General features: G+C 45.0%; 1 long non-coding RNA gene across 1 annotated transcript in view; it reads right to left on the reverse strand.

The window, feature by feature from the left end:
- Positions 1 to 1,817: 1,817 nt before the first annotated feature.
- The window catches only part of LOC134554614 (uncharacterized), a 34,012-nt gene continuing 14,068 nt past the window's right edge, over positions 1,818 to 21,761 (reverse strand). The window contains exons 2-4 of the long non-coding RNA XR_010081294.1: positions 5,460 to 5,548; positions 4,322 to 4,397; positions 1,818 to 3,460 (exon numbers count right to left, since the gene is read on the reverse strand). This is a non-coding gene — a long non-coding RNA (uncharacterized LOC134554614). The remainder of the gene's footprint in view (positions 3,461 to 4,321; positions 4,398 to 5,459; positions 5,549 to 21,761) is intronic.

A 21,761-nucleotide genomic window follows, 5' to 3' on the forward strand; every position in this document is an offset into this window, starting at 1 on the left:
TAATTCATAGTTATCACAGCAACTATAGTAAAATACATGTTTCCTGCCCTTTTTTTTTCTTTCTTTTTTTTTCTTTTTTTTTATTATTAAGAAAATTATTCACATGGCATCAGGTGTTTGGAAAGAAATCCATCTTGTGGTTTGTTAAGCAGAAGAACATACTCTAGACTACTGAGAGAGAGAGAACCCTCAGGGCTGAAAGGCTCTGCCAGTTACTTCCTATAGGAAGATGATAAGGCTCTACATGCATTTGTTAGCCTGAAATTGGATGCTGCCTATCCGTAAACATTTCCAGCCTGAAAGCACTGAAATATATGGTTAATTTTAAGCATATAAGGAGTGACAAAAAAATTCAAGCTTCACACTTATGACCTGGAACACAAACTGAATGAGGTGCTGAAAACCCTCAAAAAAGCACAGTGGCCAACATAGCTCAGAAATTTGGTTGGGAAGTTTTATATAGATTACTTTTTGTCTCTTCCTCTAATATTACACTTATATTTTGTGGTCATCATTAGTACATGCATGTGACATCCCCAAGCACTACAGTGTCTCTCCTGAGGAATGGCTGCATTTCAGCTGTCTCTTATAGCTTATCAATTTTGGTGTTACTCTAGGGCTTCTGGTAAAGCTGTTCCATAATGGTGTGATCTTGTAAATAATCCATTATAAATTATTCTTTGTCTGCACACAGGTAAGCAAATGTCTCACACCTTGCAGATGTTGTTAGCTGAGGTGAAAAATCACCAGCTGGCTGTTGGTTTTAGCAGAACAATCAGCACAAAGTACCAAAAGGTGGCTGTGTCTCTGCCCTACTGTGTGGCGTGATCAGCTCGAGGCTGATGCATTTTTTAGGTATATCCTTTGTTTAGCAATACGAGACAGCTGAGGACAGGATGCAGTCCTAGAGGCATGGTGAGCAGATCACATCTATCTTGTTCATCCATTTTTCCAGCCTCTGAGAGATCCATTGGAACACAGTATCACCAGAAAGATACGTGTTTTATAAATAAGCAATGACAGGGAAAAAGCAATTGAATTAGATCCCCAAAGCTTTACTAAGACAGATGATCCTTGAAAACACAGCTAGGATATTAAACATAGTGAAAGTATAATTCTTAATTTCTAGGCATCTGTGAGAATAATTACCATTCTTTTGGGAGCGTTGTAGTGACTGTAGCTGGTAGATGTCTAAATGAGACAATATTTCCTTTTGATATTGCATCATTAAGATAACTGATTCCTATACCCAGACAAATGTTTCATATAACTCTTTCCTCCCTTTTCTTAATGTGTGCAATTGTGAAAGAGGAGCACTGTGGGGATTTAGTGGCTGTATCTCTTTATGAGTCTGAACTGTGACATGGTGGACTTGGTGAGTTTATTGATTTTAATTTCTTATATTTAGGATTTATCTTCTCAGCTTTACTTAACAGCTGAGAATACTCACAATGTTGATACAGAAGGCTGGCTACCCAAGGGCAAATTTCAGATCCTCATTTCTCCACCTGTGCACTTACTTTTCTGCTCCAGCTGCCAGGCTTTGATCCAGTCTTTGATCAAGAGCAGCTGATGGGTACACTCTGTGAGAGAGCATTCCTCTCTCTCAGCCTTCATAACCAGAGCTGAGAGTATCAGGGGACCTTAGTGGATTTCCATGAGTATCAGAGGGAAAGATCAGGCATTCCCTTTGAAGATCCTTTGTTATTGGAATCTAGATTATGACCTCAGATTTGGCTTGAAAACTCTTAACTACAAGGCACACAGTACTAGGGTGTAATAGAGACTGAAAGGCAGGGGTTGATAGCTGTAGGTGCCAAGATATTTATTTGTTACAGGAAGACAGCCAGAATGGTCCTGAAAGCAAAGACAGAGAAAACTTGGTGAGAAATCCCCTTTCCAGGCTGTTACCTAGAACCACCATCCTCTTTTGCACTAATGAGGAAAAGTTTAGAGTTTTTGGTTTAAACAAGACTCAGCAATTCTCAGACTGTTTCAGTATAGGAAGGAGTGTTGAGTTAGATTGGACCATTTAAGGACCAAGCTAATATGGAGCTTTATGACAGAGAAATCATGTGACAACATAGGAAGAGTAAAGAGACATGAAACAATAGATGGGGCATGTCTGTCTTCCTCAGAAGAGGTGTTTCTTCCTGTGGATCACTGAACTTTGGTGCCAGAAGTAATACTTGTCAATGATTTGTGGTTCCCATTACTCACTTAACTGTTCCTTTCCCCATGGCACCATTTTTATCTTCTCCAACTTCCTTGACATCTATGAGGAAAGTATTTGTGACCTATCGTGTCTCTGCATTCCAGCACTCAGAGCCATAGCCTGGATATTCCTCCAACCTTAGCTATTGCTGCCAGAGAGAATTAATGGCCATGGGTTGCCAGGGGTAATGAACTCTAATGACTTCTCACTTGAGACTGTCTTGGTTCAGTAACAGAGGGATTGATGTAAAATTTTCTTTAAAAGGTATTTTACTTACACGATTCCTCGCCTCCTTTGGTCACTCCACCCTCCCTTCCTTTCCCTTCTCTCTGCCAGTACTGCCAAGCCTGGCAGACCATCACTGCTTTCCCCATCTTCTATTTTGGGATGGGATCAACACCAACCAGCCACAGGGCAGGGCTCTGCCCAAAGCCTTCTCCAGTTCTCCCGCATGCAAAGGGCCAGCACACATTCCTGCCCATTATGGTGCTGCAGTGGACTCATTCATGGACTCACTTCTTCCTGCTGTGAGATTGCCTTGCCCCAGTGCTGTTTTCCTTGGCACAATCCATGAGACAAGAAAGAATTTTTACATCAAAATTGCTCCATCTCTGGGAAACATTTCCCCATGCGCACATCCTAGCAAGAGATCTACTGCATCCGTAATCGCACTCAGCGCTTGGAATGTGGTGACGTCTCCACATTTCATGACCAAACATAGTCTTTGCCCTTGCCCAAGGGTGGAATAGGCTCTACCAGCATTACTCTGTGGTCCTTTATCTCCTGCATTCGTCATGCTCATTTTTATGTCTTTGGAGGAAAGTTGTGCTGTCTGCTGCTGTGATGCCCTGCTGCCTGGCAAAGGAGGCTTGCTCTATTTGTGGTATTTCTTCTCCTCTCCTTTCAGCTTTTTAGGCAGCAGCAAGTCAGTGTTCTGCTTTGTGCTTCTCTCCTTCCCAATGCTTCTGGTCTCGTGAAAGTCTTTTCTAAAATTCATGAATGTTCGTTGCACTGACCCATAAGAGCTCAGTGCACCAGCTTTCCTTTCTTCTGGGACAATTTAAGTAAGGACAAGCCAGTCCTTATCTGAGGATAGGATAATGCACAGGGGTGCAGCTCTACCACACACTACCAAGCCTGGATGCCACACCAGCTGAGACCAGTGTCACAGTCAGTCTATTGTCAGAGGTTCCAGAATGTATTCCTTGTACAGTAGCTTCAGATTAGTCCTGGTATTAGTGAGTCCTGAAAACAACCACAGAAGCTTTCAATCAACCAAAGCACAAACAGTTCTCACCTAGGGTAGGAGGGGAAATGATAAGGGTAATTTCATCCCTTCATGTCTAATGCAGACTATGACAGGTGGGGAAACCATGAAGCACACAAATAAAATGGGATAGGAAGGAGAACATTCACGGTGGGAACACCTGACTGCTGAGTTATCCTTCATCCCAGGTACCTCTTGGGTGTTTGCACACGAGTTACTTCATTTGCAGTCATGAGCACACAGAGTTCCTGCCACAAACTGGTCATGCACTGACTCCTGCCCAGCTCAGTGCCTCTAACAATAAGTGCCTTTCCTTGGGTAAAGCTACTCTCACACTTACAGACATGTTCACTGCCAATGGCTCTCTTACACCTCTGTGCCCACAGCAAACAGACCCCACTGATTAACACAGATGCAAACTATCCTTTTAGCACTGTGATTAGTAAAATCAGAATTATGAAACAAGAGCTCTCACATTTTTCCCTTTTTCCCTACTCCACGAATAAAATCTATGGATATAAAATATGAATAAATCTATGGAGGGTGTTTGGTAAAATATTAATAAATCTATGGAATTATGGATTTATTCAAGATAGTTTTTTTGGTTTCTTCTGGAAACTGTCACTCAGCTTGAGTTTTGGATTAACATATTCATTGCACCTACCAGATTAAGATTTGTCTCTGCTGATCTTCTTAAGGGGTAAATGAGCCCTTTAGCAGCCCCATGGCAGCCTGGCTAAATTGCTTATTGTGCTAGCTAAATTAGTTATGGTTAGTTTGATAAATCTCCACTACATCATGCAATATAGATAAAATTCAAGACAATGGAGCAGTACTACCCTTTAATAACTTGAATCAGATTGTAGGTGAGTTCATGAGCTGCAGTCCAGGAGAAACAGTTTGCTCCAGGCATCTCTGCAGAGAGATGGAGGTTGAATATGAGAATAGAGGTAAATAATTCTGAAAGAGTTTTTAGAGGGGCTTCAGACAGAAGGAAGAGAAAGGTTTGGTAGCACAGATGTACAAGTGAGGGCTGAAAAAAGAGAAAGCAACCACAGTCAGGAACATTTCCACAGCCCAGCAGTCAGCATCAAATCCCAGTCTCTTTTCTGTGCTCTCGAGACACTCCTAAAAAAACAGCAGGAGCTGTGCACTGACAGAGATGTTTCCCTGCCTGGGTTCTGCTTGAGCACACCAAGGCCTGACCCCTGCTCAGGGACTAAACCCTGTCACCAGGGGTTGGAGCAGAGGAAATGTCCTGCAGGGAAGGCTTTTCCCTGCATCACTAGATCAGACCAGCACTCATGCAGGAGGCATAATTAAAACACAGTGCATTGACAGATAGCTGCTTAATGAAAAAATCAACGAACCAGCTCTGGAAGATACAAATCTAAGGAAAAACAAACAACACGCTGGTGCTCAGCCTGACAGTCAGGCTGACACAAAAAATTGGTTTCATTATTTAACCACTGTTTTGTCCTTCCCAACACTTACTGTGCTGTGGATTTTTTTTCCATTTTCCAAGGAGTTTGCACCCTTTAAGCCCAGTTCCATATGGTTCTGGGGAGACAATATTCACACTCCAGGCTCCACCTGCAGTGACAAAAAATTGTTTCCAGGCAGAGGGGGGCAAAAGGTATACATTCCACTTTTCAGGTTACTTACCTGCATCAAAAGAAAATCTAGAAGAGAATGATGCAGGAGATAAGTTAAAATTAGAGATGAGAATTAGCACTGTCCCACTGGGGAAGGAGATTTCCAGCTGGCCTATGCAAACAAAGCTGGGGTGACTTCAACTCATTAACTCAGAATAAACCATACACCCCTTTTCTGTTGTACTCTTTTTTCTGCCAGATTAGTGAGCTAAATCAGCATAGAGAGGGTCGTACAGATGCCAGAGCTTGGATAAATGGCAGGATCTTAAATGACTGGAGAGAAAAGAAGCTTAGTGAAGAGCAGGCATCAAGGAGATCTTACCCCATCTGAGGATAATGTTAGCCTGTAAATTTGGTGAGACAGGGATTGTATTTCAGCACTTCTGTGCACTTTTTGATCTGTAGTTACATCTGTGGAAGACAGAATTTATAATACAATGAGAATAAAGTACATGATGAACACACCACCACCTCTACATAGGAGTATAATATAATCTCTACAATATAATTGGTAGGTGGGTGTGAAAAGCAGTGATCAAGGTTATGTACAGGACCAGTGACATTTGTGAATTGTGCAATGGATTCTCCCAGAAGTCTGCTTAACATCTGCTGGGTTGGCTCCAGTTGAAGTACAAGCCATTGCCATTTTCTGCCCCTGTGTTTATGGCCAAGTGTGCTGGACAGAGATCTCCTCTAGCCTCCACAGAGGACACCTGGCCTCCCTAGGACCAGCTTAACTGAGCTGTGCTAATCCTGATCTCCTGCCTGCCAAGGAGAATGGCACAATCCCCTACAAACACCCTCCCCTACTTGCTGTACCTATTGTCAGTGGCACAGAGATGCCTCAAAGGTGCACAAAGGAGAACAGGCTGGCTCTTCAGCACCAGCTCGACACTCTCACACTGCCAAGCTGCCCTGCAGCCTGGCCTGGGGTAGGTGCCACAGCCACACAGCCACTTGCATCATGAAACCAAAGAGCCCCCTTGGTGCCACTCAGCCCTGGTCATTCAGGAATGACTCACAGCGGAGGCCACGGCTGTCCTCTGTTCCAGCACACACATTTGTCACTTGCTGACCATAAACTCAGAGATTTTCTCTTTCTCCCTTTTTTTTTTACAAGATAGTGAGGCTTATGATGTATCTGATTAGCTAACATCTTGCTGGTGCCTGTGGGGATTACTATATCCAATGCTTTTAGAGAAGGTATTTGTACTGCTTTCACCTGCCACTCTCCACATCGATCAATTGCTGCTTTCAGGAATTTATTTCTACCATATTGCAACGATCACCTTACTTCAAATCCACTCTGTCTCCTGGATACATGTTAGGAGGAGAAGTATGGCTTGTGTTGCATTTTCTTAGACTATTTTTCTATATTAAAAGAAGATTAATTATAATGACTTTGCTTAAAATGTCATGGTGCCGTGAGATGACTTTCAGTTCCCCTAATTTAAGGTACTTAAGGCTTCTCCTCCCGTTGTGTCCTGTGCTTGCTTTATTTATATTTTTTTTCTTCAGTAATTTTTCCTTCTGTGAATTCTGCTGGGTAACAGCCCTGGAGCCTGCAGGCTCCCATCTGCAACCAGCTCTCCCTCAGCAATACTCTGAGTGTCCCCTGGGAAGGGAGACTGCCAGAGGAGCAGCCTCCAGGAGAAAAGTGAGGAGCTGTCTCCAGGTCCAGGACTGGCCCCCACCCCTGCCAGGCTCAGGCACAGACACACGGGCAACTCAACACAGGGAGAGAAATTCAAAATGAACCCTCTGCCAGGTAAAATGTTATAAAGAACAAATAATAAACAGTCTGCTCTCAAATATAAGAGAGTGAAGAATGCTTGTTTATAATCTTGTCTGGAACAGAAACAATATAATATATAGTGTTATACTGCATGATATATGGGATATTTCAATGGGGTTTCAGTGTCTGGAAACAAAACTTCAAAAGAAAAACTGTTTTCCAGCACTGGATGATGAGGCACATTCTTCCCTTACAAGGTGCCCACACCTAAAATCCAAATACTGATCAAAAACTATGGTGACTTTAATTCAAACCTTCTGCTTCTCAATGCATTCTCACACTGAAATGCATAAACTTCTTCTCATTCTTTTTTTGCAAAATAATAAAAATTTGAAAGTCACCTAAGCACAGTCATTATTGCTTGGCTGCTTGCCGTTTTAGACAGAAATCTGTTCAGAAGGGAAGAGCTGAGCATTGCAGTCACACTAACAGGGGATATTTGTCCCTGGTGAAGACCTCCCTGAAGACAACAGCAATACATCATTGGTAAATTTAATCTATTGCATCACCAGTTTGACACTCCCAGCTGCCACCTGCAGAGAGTTCCCAGGGACTCAGCACTGACCCAACTTATCTCCTGCCTATATCCATGGTAGCATGCCAGTCAAGGATAAAGTGAGAAGGAAAGTGTTGGAAAATACCACCTCCATAAATGGAAAAAAAAAGGAAAATTCTAAGCTTGGGTTAATTTCAGAAATTGTCCAAGAATCTAGTGTCAGCAAGCTTTCAACTTGATGATGAAATGGAAAAAAAAAAAATCCTAGCTGATGGAAAGATATATATATATATAAATTAAAATTCACTGAGATATGGTAGTTTCCAAGTGAGTTACTGCCAATAAAGTGAGTATCCAGGATACGTTATTTGTTTATATTAATGAAGAAAAGAAAAGTGAATCCAGCAAATTGGGAGCAACAAATTGGGTGCAGAGAGAAACTTCCTGGGTCATAAAGTCCAGACTGTGAGTATCCCAGGCACCACATAATTGACTCCTTTTCATCTGAGTTATCTCTGCTCTCCTAGATTGATGTGGAAAGAATGCAAAACAGGAGATATTAACAATCAGAAAGTAAAAAATGACTGTATCATAAACAAAGCCACACTAGCACTGAGAACAGCCACAAACATAACAATGTGTAAGGCTCAGACAGGTAAGGCAAAGACTGAAGTGTAATGAAAAGTCTGACTGATTTTTGAAGAAATGTGTTGTGGCCTCACACACCTGTCCCACAGGAGTGGCAGAAGGGCTCCTGGGCAGGGCATGGAAGGAGGGACCATGGATGGGAGCTGTTGGGTGCCTCACGCTGTGCACTGGGGTTTCCTCACTCCTACCTGATGGTGTGTGATACTCTCCACCCGCAGAGCTTCAGCCCATGGTGATGAAATGCTCAGCTTAATATAACCAGAGGTTGACAGGGGTGGGAACACAGCTGTGTCCTGCAGGGATAAACCGCGTCTCTGGCAAAAGATGTTTGTTCAGAGCTGCTGATTCACTGCTTTTACTGAGTGGTTTTCCATCACTGTAGCAGGCATCAGCTTCAGTCCTCTCTTCCCCGTCCTGCAGTGTCCACTAAGCTGCAGGGTTGTGTTTCCATTCAGTCTTCTTGCCTCCATCACCTTCAATCACCTCTAATTCACCTCTGTGAAAGCTGAGATTTGGGAGCTCAGTTCTCCTTGAGTAGGTGGAAATCAAAGTCTTTATCTTTTGTCAGATTAAAGCCTCATGTCTTTTACAGGAAGGGAAGGAAAGGGGAAAACAGTAGCAAACTACATGAGGCAGCGGGAATTGATTGCAACCAGCCATATGTAATTGCATTGTGAAGGACATTTAATATTTCAACTTGATCTTTGCTGTATCAGGAGAGCAAAGAAAATCAACATAGGAGGAAAAGAGAGGCTGCAATGTCTCTTGATTTGAATTGTAAATGCCCACAAGCAAAACCATGAGGTACTTTCAGATAATCTGTGCTGCTGTTGACTGACTGTGTGTGACCCAGACTGCAGGGAGAACCAGAAAGTCACTGCACCTGCTTGGAGACAGCAGTGGCCCTAAGCCATCGTGGCAGGTCCCCAGCTCAGCAGGTATTTAATCCAGTTCAGGTAATGAATTTCTCTCTCCCCTTTACTCCTGGGTAGCTGCAAACACACTGGCAAAGGGCTTTCAGACCCCTGCAAGGAGGAAAGAGCTTTGCATCCTACAGTCTTAAATGACCCTACCCTCAAAGCCAGACCTTATAACTCTGACTGGATCAACCTCCCTGTAGCACTTTGGCCACCTACCATAGAAATGCAGCTCCCTGAGGTGGATCAGAGCTGGCTCAAGCTGTAGTTTACATTGCAGAGGGAATAACTGCCCCAAGAGCTCCATATGCTCATCCTTTCCCACAGCCTAAAGCTGCCAAACACCTCTCTGTTTGCCCTGATCACTTCCACGCTCACTAAGCCAACTGCAATCCAGCTGTACGTATTAATTATTGCAAAAGAGGGGGAGATTTACTCATTGCTCCAGATGATTAATCAGCTAGTCAGGCATAACACCACCCATGCTATTGTAATTGCAGTCAAATAATAACGTTATATGTACTGCAATCATAGCCATCATCAAACACCGGAGGAGCCTGGTAATAGAAGCAATGTCATCTGTTCACAGTTTCTATAACCTGAAATTATCTAGAATCTGGAACAAATTCTTAAAGAGAGCTCACAAGATCAAGGTCTTGGTACAGGGGAAGACTGGAAACAGACCAAAGGTTTTTTGGACAGCATGTTGGGACAAGGATGCAAATCCCTTTAAGTTTTGGTTTTCTTGACCTGGTGGTACACATGTGCAGACAGGAGCTGGTCAAGATGTCAGTGCACTACAAAATGCTGTTTCAAGTACTGCCCCCCTCCCTGCTGCTGGGACACATTCCCCCAGGCCCAAGCACGCTCCTCATCCCAGGGTGAGGGTGGAAGCCATCCCTCACCATCTAATGGAGAAGAGACAGGCAGGGCCAAGCTCACCAGCATTCCGTGCATCCAAAATCTTCTCTCAAGAGTGACCACCAAAAAGGTGATCTGGGGAGAGAAGAGAGATTTCTTGGTTGGTTACTCCCTTAAAAGAAACTGCAGTCTTCCTTTTGTTTTACCCACTCTGGTTTTGAAGCAGCCTGTGAATAGCCAAGACAGGGAATTTGTTTCACAGAATTTACCAGCTTTGCATCCTTACTTATAGCTTTTCCTGGTTGGCTGAGTAAGTATCCCAGCTGTTAGGTTACCTTCTCAGTAATTCTCCATGCACAATTGGTCCTCTCATCTCACTGGCCTTGTCACTGAACTTACTGCACTGAAATGTCTCCACTAAATTTCTTTTCATTCATTCTCTTCATTCAGAACTCAAACCAAAACCATAAACAAATTACTATTTAGCCCCCAATCCTATTGCTCAGCATTTTTTCTCTGCATTCTCCATTTCACACAAGGTCAGTACCTCCTCCAGCTTTCTAAACTAGCAAACTTCTGAGAAGGGATTGTAGTCTTGGATCCTGAAACTGGGTTGTAGCAAGGAGCAGTTTTCACTGCCTATGTATTCATAAGAGTAGCCAAAATATGTATTTACTATGGAATGCAGGTGAGGATGCCCCCAGTCCAGATCCTGCATAAACAGTGGCCAACAGTGGAGTCCCCAAAGCCATACACACACACACACACACACGGAGTAGGGCATGGGCACTGTCTACTCAACTGTCTCAACCCCTCAGATTCCAAAGCTGCTTTAAAACACCTTGTGTGCTTACATAAATGCCTTGAACTCATCATAAGTCAGGGCCAAGCACCTGACTTCTGTCTCACCACCCAAAATGGGCTCAACAAAGAATATCTGGGTATCTGTCACCCCTATAGCACTACATCTTGCATCTTAGCACTGAAATGAAAAGATTTGATGATGTAGCCAGAGCCTAGAAAAAAGGATATAATGAAGAAGCAGCATGAGAAGTTACAGTCATCACAGCAGGTGTAAAAAAGTGTCTTCTGTGTTGTTACTTTTTTTCCCAGTGTGTATTTTGCCAAAGGCTGGTGGTATTCACTTGTTGAGCAGCTCTTTGGTGGCCTGCGGGAAGCTGATTGGTCTTCTCAGTGGGGCAGTTTTAGTTTGGAACAGATAATTTAAGACAAAGACTATCAGCCTGATTTCTGGCTTACAAACAGTGGCTGAGCTTACTCAAGGCCTGCCTTCCTGTGGAACTGACACAGGGATCTTTTCTCGGCTAAGTAATGAGCTCTATTGATTTTCCTCAAAAAGAAAATTGGACTTTTACAAGCAACGCAACAAGCTGCTTGAGTCAGGATGTTCTGAAGGGATCTTGTGACCACCACAGGCTCTTGTGCTTATCATGAAAGAGAGGAGAAAAAAAAAAACCTCAGCAGGTTTTCTCTGCAAGGGAGGGTTACACAGTCAAAAGCAAATCTCCCTCTTAATACCTTGGACCAGACTAACATACCCTGCAGAGGCAATGGACATTCACTCATTTGAAAAGCATTTGCATGAACAACTTTGTGCTTGTTCTTGTGAGTCAAGGCCAAAGACTGCACCAGGAGGCCACATCTCTCTCCAGCTTTTTCCCAGTCTCTTCCCAGTCTCACAGAAATGCACCCACTGCTGGCTGGATACCTCAGCAGCAAGGAGCACTGGGCCACTCCATGTAGGGCAACCTGGTAGATCACTGCTGTTCATCTGGGCAAAACAACTCCAACTTGAGCCCCTGGCAGCATCTGTCTACTCTTCCCTGAGCTGTTGAGCACTTTGGACCTTCTGAGGAAGTCTCATCACATGGCAGAACACATAGGATTGTCCTCTTCATTTACACCAGACTGTTCAGGTCTGGCCAGCATAGGTTTAGTTCTTACCTCCTAAAGCTTAATATAATTAGCTATAATCTCCATTTCAATCTCCAAACCTACAGCATATTCCTGAAGCTGATCTGCAAGGAGAAGAACATTCAGCCGACTACTAAACAGTCAATGGAACACGACTCCTGCCCCAGAACCTCTCCAAAGGTTCTGGTGGCCTGGTACAGAGCACAGAACTGCACACCCAGGACCTGCCTGTGTGCACCAGCTCACTCAGGGTCACCTGGACACCTCTGTCCCCTCACTCTGGTATCCACTTGCCAGACAGAGCACCCATCTCTCTTGCAGAGGGTGTCACTCTCTGTGCACCCTTCCACTCAAGCCTGGGCACCCTGATATGCAAGGATGCAAAGGCAAATCCCCTTCCTCTACTAAAAGGAATCATTGCAAAGCATGTGAAAGAGTAAACCTAACCAGGATGTGACAAACTGGTCTAATGGGGCCAGGCTGCCCCCAGGAACCAAACCCCAGCAGGGTTTGCATTGTGCCCCAGCCCTTGGGGCTGCCCCATCCTCACATCACCACCAGCAATCTCACCACTCCAGTCCCCAGATATGTGCCTGCAGTCCCCCAAGAGGCTCCACCAGCACCAAGGCAGGCAGGAAGGCAGTGAGGAATTCCCTGGACATCCCAATCCCAAGGCTTTGCCATGCAGTGCAGCCTCAGGCATCCACTGCTTCCAATGGCCCCAGAAGGCAGCAAGACACCCACGCAAAGCAGGAGGCAGCTTCAGCCCTGCTCTCAGTCTGTGAGGAGGCAACACCCAAGGGCCTGTCTGTTCAATGCCATGGCATCCAATTGTTCTTTGCAGTTTGACTCACAGATCACATGACTCCTAGCTCTGTCTCAAATTATGTGTCTTTGGACTCTGAAATTAAGCACTTCAACAATCTCTCTGAACAGGCATGGACACCTATAGAAACCTATGGAGAGGAAAGAAAAAAACCTAATCAAAGTTTGCAAAATTAGAAAACTAAAGAACAAAATCAATAGCAGTAAGCTCAGCAGGGACAAGAAGTGTTAATTTTGTGTTGGTAAACAGGAATTACAAGAAAATGGAAAATACATAAAATGTAAATTCAAAGTCACAAAAAAACACAATTAAAAGAACTAGCTGATACGCTTACCTGAGCCAGAAAGGAATGCAATTAAAACCACTGAATAAGCTTTTCTAATATTCTCCATGTCAGTTATTTTTGTGTATTATTTAGTGCATTACAAAATCAGGAGAAATATTAAAATCTCTCCAGTAAACCAATGTCTTATTGATGGAAGAAAAGTTTTACAAGACTTCTAGCTTATAAAATAACATGTTTTCCTTCCTAATGGGATAAATAGAGATCAGGGCAGTAAGCAAACTAGAAGCAGCTACATCTGACCTAACTTGAAACACAAGAGCTTTGCTGATGCGTGTAAAGAAGATGAGCACCACATTGTAGCGATGTGCTCAGGTCCCAGCTGTCTGCCTGACCCAGCTCCTCTGGGGTGCATTTTCCCCAGGAACCAGGAGCAATTTGCTGCACCCATCCCCACTGGCAGCACATTGAAAGGAGGGGTGGAAAGGCTGAGGTGATCAGCAGCTCAGAGCAAGGCATAATAATCCCATTTTCCAAAGATTCCTCATTTACAATCCCTCTCCCCTTTAATACAGACTGTGTTGTTTTAATGATGAATGAGCTTCTTTTGACCTGGTTTTGGGAAGCAACAGGAGCTCTCCAAAGCTCAAGCTAGCAATGCCTTTTGCAGACAAAGAAGAAAAACAGTGACAAATTTTGCTCCCTGCCTTAATATGAGATGCTGATGTCACCTAACCAGATTCACACAACACCTGCCCTCCTTCTTAAAAATATATTAAAACAGCAAAATATCTCCTCTAACCTTGTTATCATCCCTTCAATAATTCTGCAGAATTAGGCTGAATGTGCTGATTATTTTCCATGTGCATTAATCATGGCTAAATCATGCTAGAGAAGAAAAATGTACAGCCTGCTGTTCCTTCTCAGCATCCTCCTCTCACCCTGCTCTCAGAACAGTCTCAGCCTCGAGGGCATCCTGCCAGTGTGATTAACAGTGTGAAGTGGGGAAGGGAAAGGGATGGGAAGACGAAGGAAAAAGACCTTTCCTTAAAACTTGGACATTGCTTTTGGCTTATGAGAACAGCAAACCTTTGAGAGCATCATGTACCTGCACCCATGAGCTTCCTCAGCCCATGAAACCCAGACATGATGGACTGCTGGCATCTTCTGCAGCCTCCTTCCAGTCCCTGACCTGAGCCCCACTCCAAGCTTACATATCCTAACATTAGACTCATGAGAAATGCCTACCAAGCTTTTCTCTTTTTCTGCTGTGGCTGTGCTTATTAAAATATTCAGTAAAGTTTTAATAAATTATGAAGAGCTGTGAATGGTCAGCCTATTGCAGTAGAGTTGGATGGAGCCCACCAGGACAAAAGGGAGAAGGAAAGGACATCATTCCCTCCTTGACCAGATTTCTCTCTCCCAGCGTTGCAGCTCCTGAGCAAGCATTTTCCTAGAGCTGGCCAGGAGATTCCCTTCAGCATGGACCAGGAGAAAGTGAGTGCTCAGGGTGACTCATTTTGCCTTAATGCAGACATTTAAACAGGCTGAACCTATTAAATCCTGGACTGGCTGGTCACTGCACTGAGGACATTCCTAGACTACCTTTTGGCAAGCAGTGGAAGACACATTCACCTGCTCGGGCTGGATTCTGGAGTCAAAGTGAAGCTGCATACACCTAATTAGAGCTGTGAATGTCACATTTCAAGCTTGATTTGGCTACCACCTCTCCCTGCAAGGAGGCAGCTTGTGCTACCAAGCAGGGAGAGAAGCACAAGCTCTGATCCTCAGCCTGTAAACTCCCCCAAAGAGGATCCCTGCTGCTGACTCTCCTCCACGGCAGCTGCTGCTGTGTCAGAAGAATGGGTCCTGCCAGGAAGATTTTTCCATTTTGCTTTTCTTTCGCCAAAATCCTTGAGGGCACTGTCACTTAAAAAAAAAAATTGCATCCAAAAGAAAGCAGCTCTGAAGTGGAGGCTACCTGGCAGAGGGAATGGATGACAAGGCCAGGAAGCGAGCAGTTAGTGCTGGGCTCTTTCCAGAGGCACTGTGGTCATGGCACACATTAATAAGTTGTGACAGGCATAAAGATGGGCAAACGTCTGCCCACAAAGCCAGCTGCTTCTTCCACAGATACACTCACTGAGCAGCTTGGGAGAAGGTTGAGTCCCTGTCTTTGCAGAGCAAGGCTAGAGAGAGGGGATCCAGAATAGGGGAAACCCAGAGTTCAATTATAAAGCCTCCAGAGACTGTTGATGCAGCTGGGGAGGGAGAAACACACTCAAGTTTCATGCACCATGGCAAAAGGATTAAGGTGCATGTCAGAGCACTTAGTGCACAGTGCCTGAGGTTTTCCCAAGCAAATGCAAAAGTCTTCCCTCCTCCAGTGGCTCAGAGGGACAAAAGCAGGGCCTTACAGAAGGGGTTTTGCTGCAGGATGTTCTTCCTCTGGCCTGGAAATCCAAATTCTCTAAGTCTTTGCACATGAGATTCACATTCTATATTACAGCTGTTTCACATTTATAGCATAATATTTTGGGTTGCATCCAAAACACAATAAAAATTTTGTACTGTGAGATGGATCACATAGCAGAAGACATGGAACATGACCTGAAATTTCAGATCTACAATGGTTTTGTTCTCTGGGAACAGAGAGACATGCAGCAATCTGCTGTGACAGCAGGTGGCTTGAGGAGCATTTACTGAAAGATGGATTTTCCTCCCCATCATGCCCAGAGCAACACAGTCGGGGAAAACAAAGTGATCGCAAAAACTACACACAGTGACAGAACCAAAACATGTCACAAGAAAAACAAGGTCTGGTGGTGTTTTGGTTTTGAGGGGAACATCCTTGTTGAGTACTGAAAAGCTCCCAACACTTCCATCTGTCATTCAAACAGTTTCAAAACAGCTTAAAGAAATATTGCAGCTTTGTCCCTGTGGTAGTTCAGGCACAGTTTGGGCTGAAGTAGCCCCTCTCTTTAGCAGTGAGGACTGAAGCCATACAGCTTGCAGGACATGGGATATTCCATCTTGCAGGGTCTGTTTAAGTCCCATGAAGGTTACTGTGTTTTGGGGCAAGTCATCTCGGAGACAAGGCTTCCAAACACGGGCGCAAGGAGGGTGCTCTGAGCTTGCAAGGTGGAGAGCTTGCTTACTACCCTCAGCCCCAGGGAGCTGGTGTACAACTACCTGGTCCTCCCTGTGCCACCTGACTGCTCTCTTGGCCTTAGGCATCATGCCAAAGGATTTCTCTAATGGGTTAACAAAGGTGACAGCAGCTGAGGCCACTACAAACCCCTGGGGAAGCACAGCTGACACCTACCAACCTTTTCCATTAGATCACCTATTGCTGACTCCTGGTGTGCCCTTGGCCTCTCAGTCCCATCATTACATCATCTACATTTTCATACAGACAGGAGCAGATGAATTAAATCCCTTTAAGGAGATCCAAGAGAAAATTTTCCTTCCAGAGACATACTCTGATTTATACTTAGGAAAGGTCCAGTGCTACCCAATGCAAATGCTGCACAGGCTGCTGGCCTCAGTGCCTTGTCATTGTGTTCTTCACAGACACTGGCCATAAAGGAAACAGGCAGGCCTTTCCCCAGCATACACTGCAAAGGTCAGGAGAAGCCACCAGGCAGGGCTGGAGAACCGTGCACTCTGTAGGGTGCATGTCCCCGGTACCCCTGCCTGGGGTGGAGTGCTCTGATCAGTACATTTCAAATAAAACACACTCACATTCATCAGCTCCAAAGGAAGAAAACACTTCTTGTCAGCTTTTCACAGAAGGGCCAGAGGACAGCTGGATCACTGCTTTGAAAGGGCAAAGTTGGAGCAAAGCTTAATATTAGAGTAGTGAGAAGTCTATGAAAACACTCCAAAACTGCTTGTACACTGTCTGAGTTAGTACTGAAGGGTACCCGGAATGTTTTCAATCATTTGCAAGGCTTTGGCACCAGCATTGATGTTTGCAACCTGAACTGACTTTGAACACAGTGTTCTCAGCTGTTGGCTGATGAAAAAAATCTGCTTGAGATGCTGAGGCAAAGTCGTGCAAAAAAAAGAGAAACCTACCTTGCTGCTTCTACTGATCCTCAGGAACAGTGCACCAGAGAGGCAAGGAGAGACAAAAAGGGCCTGAAATAGTTGAACAGAAGGACAGCTCTGGCGTGGCCTCCCTTGCAAGGACCATTCCTTCTTCTGTCCCATCCTTTGATATTGCTCCTGCTTCTGCTCAGAAAATTAAAACTACCAGAAGTTAACTCCTTTTCTTGCATGAATGCCATTTGCTAAGGGAAAGCATGGCCATCCACATGCCATTCTCCTGATCCCCAGAAACTCTCACATACTCTCAAAAATCCTCCCAGAGCCATGACTGAAGATGCTGCCAACACAGCAAAGTGTGAACCTGCAATTCAGCAGCCTGTGGGCAAATGCTGCTCGTTCCCATCCACGTTTCCTCCCAAAGCTGTGCTTTGGGTTCCACACAGTCTGGTCTCTGAGAGCCTGCAAGCACATCCCCTGCCTGCAATGAGAGGTCTCCATCCCTCCTCTGAAATGACAGGCTGCATTAGACCGTTCAGAATCACATTTGGTTCTCATTTTCGAACAGACATCCAAGACATTATTTTTAGAAGAAGCTATACTGGTATTTGCAAAAAATAGCCTTCTTTGCTTTTATCCCAAATGGGGTCTTTTCCAAGCTTCTTTTCCTACTTTAGTCATATCTCTAAAGCTGTTTGCATTAAACAATCCAATTCCAGAGGCACATTAATCAGACTCTCTTTGGGCTCCTCTTGCCTGTTCCTTTCTCTATGTCACGAGGCAAAACCACAATCAGCTCAGCTCCACCTAATTCTGTTCCCCAGCAGAGGAAGCCCCAGTTTGAGGCCATGTAGGAGTGAGAGCAGGTCCATTCAGCGTTGGCCTGGTGCCACTGTCACCCATGCATCAGCAGGGCAGCCTCCCCAGACCTGTGCCCAGCCATGGGGAGTTGGCCCTCCCAGTCCCTCACAGTTAAAAATGCAGATCAAGGGTCTGGTGCAATTCATCAAAAGGAGAGGATTGCTGCCAGCAAGGGCTGGCTTTCCCAGGTGCTGACCTGCCTGCCTGGCTGTGATCCTGTGAGGGCCCTCAGAAATAGTTTTCTTTGCTTGGCTATGTTTACACCTCTGAGAAAACCTGGCAGGATAAGAGAAAACACATTCCTGGTGGGTATGGGGGTTCTGCTGCCTGCTGGCAATGAAACTCAAGGCAATTCAGCAGCACAGAGATAAACCATAAAAACAAGAACAGGTTTGTTTGGGTTTTCTTCAGCAGGTTCCTAGAAAAAGACCTGGACTTAATGGGGTATTTCTGCAGCATCCAGAGGCAAGGAAAGCATGGAGTGCTGGTATCTGCAGACTGCCAGCCAGCCTGCAGCCACAGAACAGGAGGGCAGAGTAAGGCTCAAGCCCCACAGTCTGGCTCCTTGCTCAGGGGTCTGCAGGTGCCCCTCAGGTGGTGCTGAGAGCACAGGGGATGCCCATACCTCAAGCATGGACCATCATCGTGGGCCTTGGTGACCTTGGGATCCAGGCTCCCTTGCCCACCACCAGAAAATTGAAGAGCTGCCCTTCCCAGGCATCAAGGACAGCATGGACTCACAAGCCCACCCAGACCAGGGGTGCCCTTTCCCTGCAGAAAACCAAAAGGGACCCTAAAGACACAGAGAGCAATTGCCACCACACCAAACACAACTCTGCTATCCCCAACCAGTCTCTGAGAACTACAATGAGATCAGTAATGGGGGGGCAAGCATGCCCACACAGCATGAAACCCCTCCCAGAGGTCCTCAGCATCCCTTACCTCCTGCCAAAAATCTGGCCAGGCACAGAGCTGAATGAGATCAGCTTTCTGGCCCTGTGAAGCTTCATCAGCTGGCCCCTGCTGAATTATTTAAAGCCATCTTTTATTAATCTGCCCCAGCTTTTTTCACTCAATGTCTAGCAAGTCACTTAACCACTCTGAATGAGTTGCACTGGCCTCATCCCCATGCAGTGATGCTGGCAGAGGTGAGAGGCACAAGCCATTACTCTGCTACTGCTTCTGAAGAATTCCAGGAGACCAAAGTGGTCTGTTGGACAGCAAGAGCGCTGGATGTCACATTATATTATTATATGTGTCACACACATACCCTCACTCTTGATGGGAGGTCTTATCTAAACACACAAGTCCTTTTGCTGGGGTATGACAATACTTTTGTTTAGAAAACTCCTGCTGGGATAGTGTACATACTTTGAAAACAAGCTCAATGCAGCCAGAACCAAGCAAACTCTGGCTACAATACTGCCAGTGCCAGCACAGGGGCCAAACAGCAGCACTAGAAATTGGGCACAGAAGGAAAGGTATCCCCAGCCCCACCCCTGCCAGTGTCCACCACCACTTGACCTCTGGGTACGTGGCAGGCTCTACGGCTGTAGCTCTAAGCCATCACTGGTTGGACCAAACCAAGGGTCATTTTTTCAGTCTCCACTCTCTGGCAGGTGGGTTTTGACAGCAAGACTCTTTCTAGTTAAGCATTTACCACCACGATGCTTCTGCTTTCTGACCTGGGGACAGTGGCCCCACTCCTGCTCTGGTGGGGGTACACAGCACCAGCCTGCACAACTGGTGAGGAATTAGCTGCCCTCCTTCAGGCAAGATGCCATTTTTCCACATTTTCTTCTTCAGGAACGTAATTAATCTGTATGAAGCAATGCTGTTTTCTTCTCAGTTTGTGTCTACTGCCTGACAAATGAGAAGCACAGGAGAAAACCCTTCCCCATGAGGCCTCTTTGCCCACTGAAGATGAATGTGGCAGGGGAATAGGGTGACAGCCTGCACTGAAGTGGTACCTGAAGTCCCAGCAGGTCGTGGCTCAATAATCCCAGAGGAAGGAAGACCATGCTCCCACACGGGCTGCCAAAGACAAGGATCCAAGAGAAATTTAATTCATATCCATGGGATGATACTCCCATGTAACTCTGATCTTTGAACACACTCTGACATTCAGAAGATGTTCTAGCTTTACTGCCCACATAAACATCCACTGGGGCTGCTATCTGGGGGGAAGAGGGATCTAAATATTTAATTTCAGTCTATTTCATCAAATATTTAATCTATTTAATATTAATTAAATCTTGGTCTGAATAAACAACATCTAAAAATTCACCTCTTCCTCCAAACATCTGATAACTTGAAGATCTCAGTCTATGCAATCCCAAGTGAGATGTCAGTTAATAAGAGGGGAGGGTCCTATCTTTATGTTTTCAGTTGCTGGAATTGCTGTGGTGGATTGTTTGCCTCCCACAGCATCTCAGGCTGAATCCTTTTGCAGATGGGTGTACGGTAGCATCATCTGGTTTACACCAACCATTTCCACACTCAACTTCAGTGTGTCTCATTTTCCATGGACCTTATTTGCACACCCCCAAGTGTTTGCCCTCATCCCCCTCCCAGTCACTGCTCCATCCTCAGCAGTGGGAATCCATGAAGCTAAGGTGATGAAAACAGCTACTGGGCTTAGGGCAAACAAAACCCAGGCCCCTCATGGGTGGATATCACTGGTGTGAATCATTTCCTAGCCCTTGACCACCCTCCTGACACAGTTGCACATCTCTCACATCACCCAGCAGCATGGTCAGGAACAGGCATTTCTGGGAACAGTGAGCAACAGCTACAATAGGAGCAGATCATTTCCCATGCAAAGGTTTAAGCCAATTATCACTGGGCTTTAAAGGCAGTTGCCACCATTGCATCTGTTGCTACAATCATCTTATTTTACTACAGAGAACCCTGTTTGGACCAAATCCCATCCATACCAGCCAGAACACATTCTCTAATTAGCCCCCACAGAGCCAACAGTGATGAAAGATTGCCCTGCATCCAACACTGCTTACCTTGCTCTCCTCGGTGCATGCCCAGCTCAGCAGAGCAGCATTTAGCTTTCCTTTTCCTCCCTGCTGCACTGTTTAAAAGCCATCTCACCCAAACACTGACTGGTGTTGATGAAAGCAATTATTCTGCTTTTCAAAATGCAATGGATGTATCTTCATTATCCTGAGACAGCAAAGGCCTAGATGGTAAATCTTTCAAAGTAAGCAAGTCAAGTGATTTCATTTGAACTGGACATTTTAACTCTTCTGTCCCCACTAAATTTTGAGGCTGGTTTAAAGCCACAAGGTATTTGTTTTAAAATAATAAATACATGATTACTTTTAACTAACATCTCTGAAGTATAAATATTAGGGTTGTGCTTAGGTTACAGGTCAAACCCATAACCAAAAACAAGGAGACTCCACTCCCTTTTCATGGGGTTGGCTGGGGTCATTCCACTTCTCTGTGTTTTGAGTACTCCCGGGGAAAAGAAGAGCTCAGTGCTGCATTTGGTGTCCCCAGTGGAAGTGTGCCCTGTCTGGGTAACAGCACAGCAGAGATGATGAGCATGGAGAGCTGTTTGTGCCAAGGAAAGGCTGCCTAAATTAACAGGAACTTCATTCTGGCAAACACGGTTCAAGGAGCCGTTCAGGTCAAGTGTCTGCATCATGGAACCAAGAACAAACTCAGCCTTACACAGAAAGGACTTGACACTAGATTATCCAGGAATTGTGACTGCAGGAATAAGCTGGGGAATGGGGGCTCCAGCAGGGTATAAATCAGCATCCCAGCAGCCAAGCTGCCAGGTCTGCCACACCTGCATGGTTTGGTCTCCAAGGGGAATAGTTTGCCCAAATTTCTCTAGTGCCAAAAGTTATCCTGGTAGCAAAAGACCAGAATTCAGCTTTTCACTCTTTAAAAAAGTTCAGTCAGTTCAGAAAAGAGGTTTGGGTGTGGTGTC

This window comes from Prinia subflava, chromosome 9 (assembly GCF_021018805.1).
Source record: "Prinia subflava isolate CZ2003 ecotype Zambia chromosome 9, Cam_Psub_1.2, whole genome shotgun sequence".
Taxonomy (NCBI): Eukaryota; Metazoa; Chordata; class Aves; order Passeriformes; family Cisticolidae; genus Prinia; species Prinia subflava.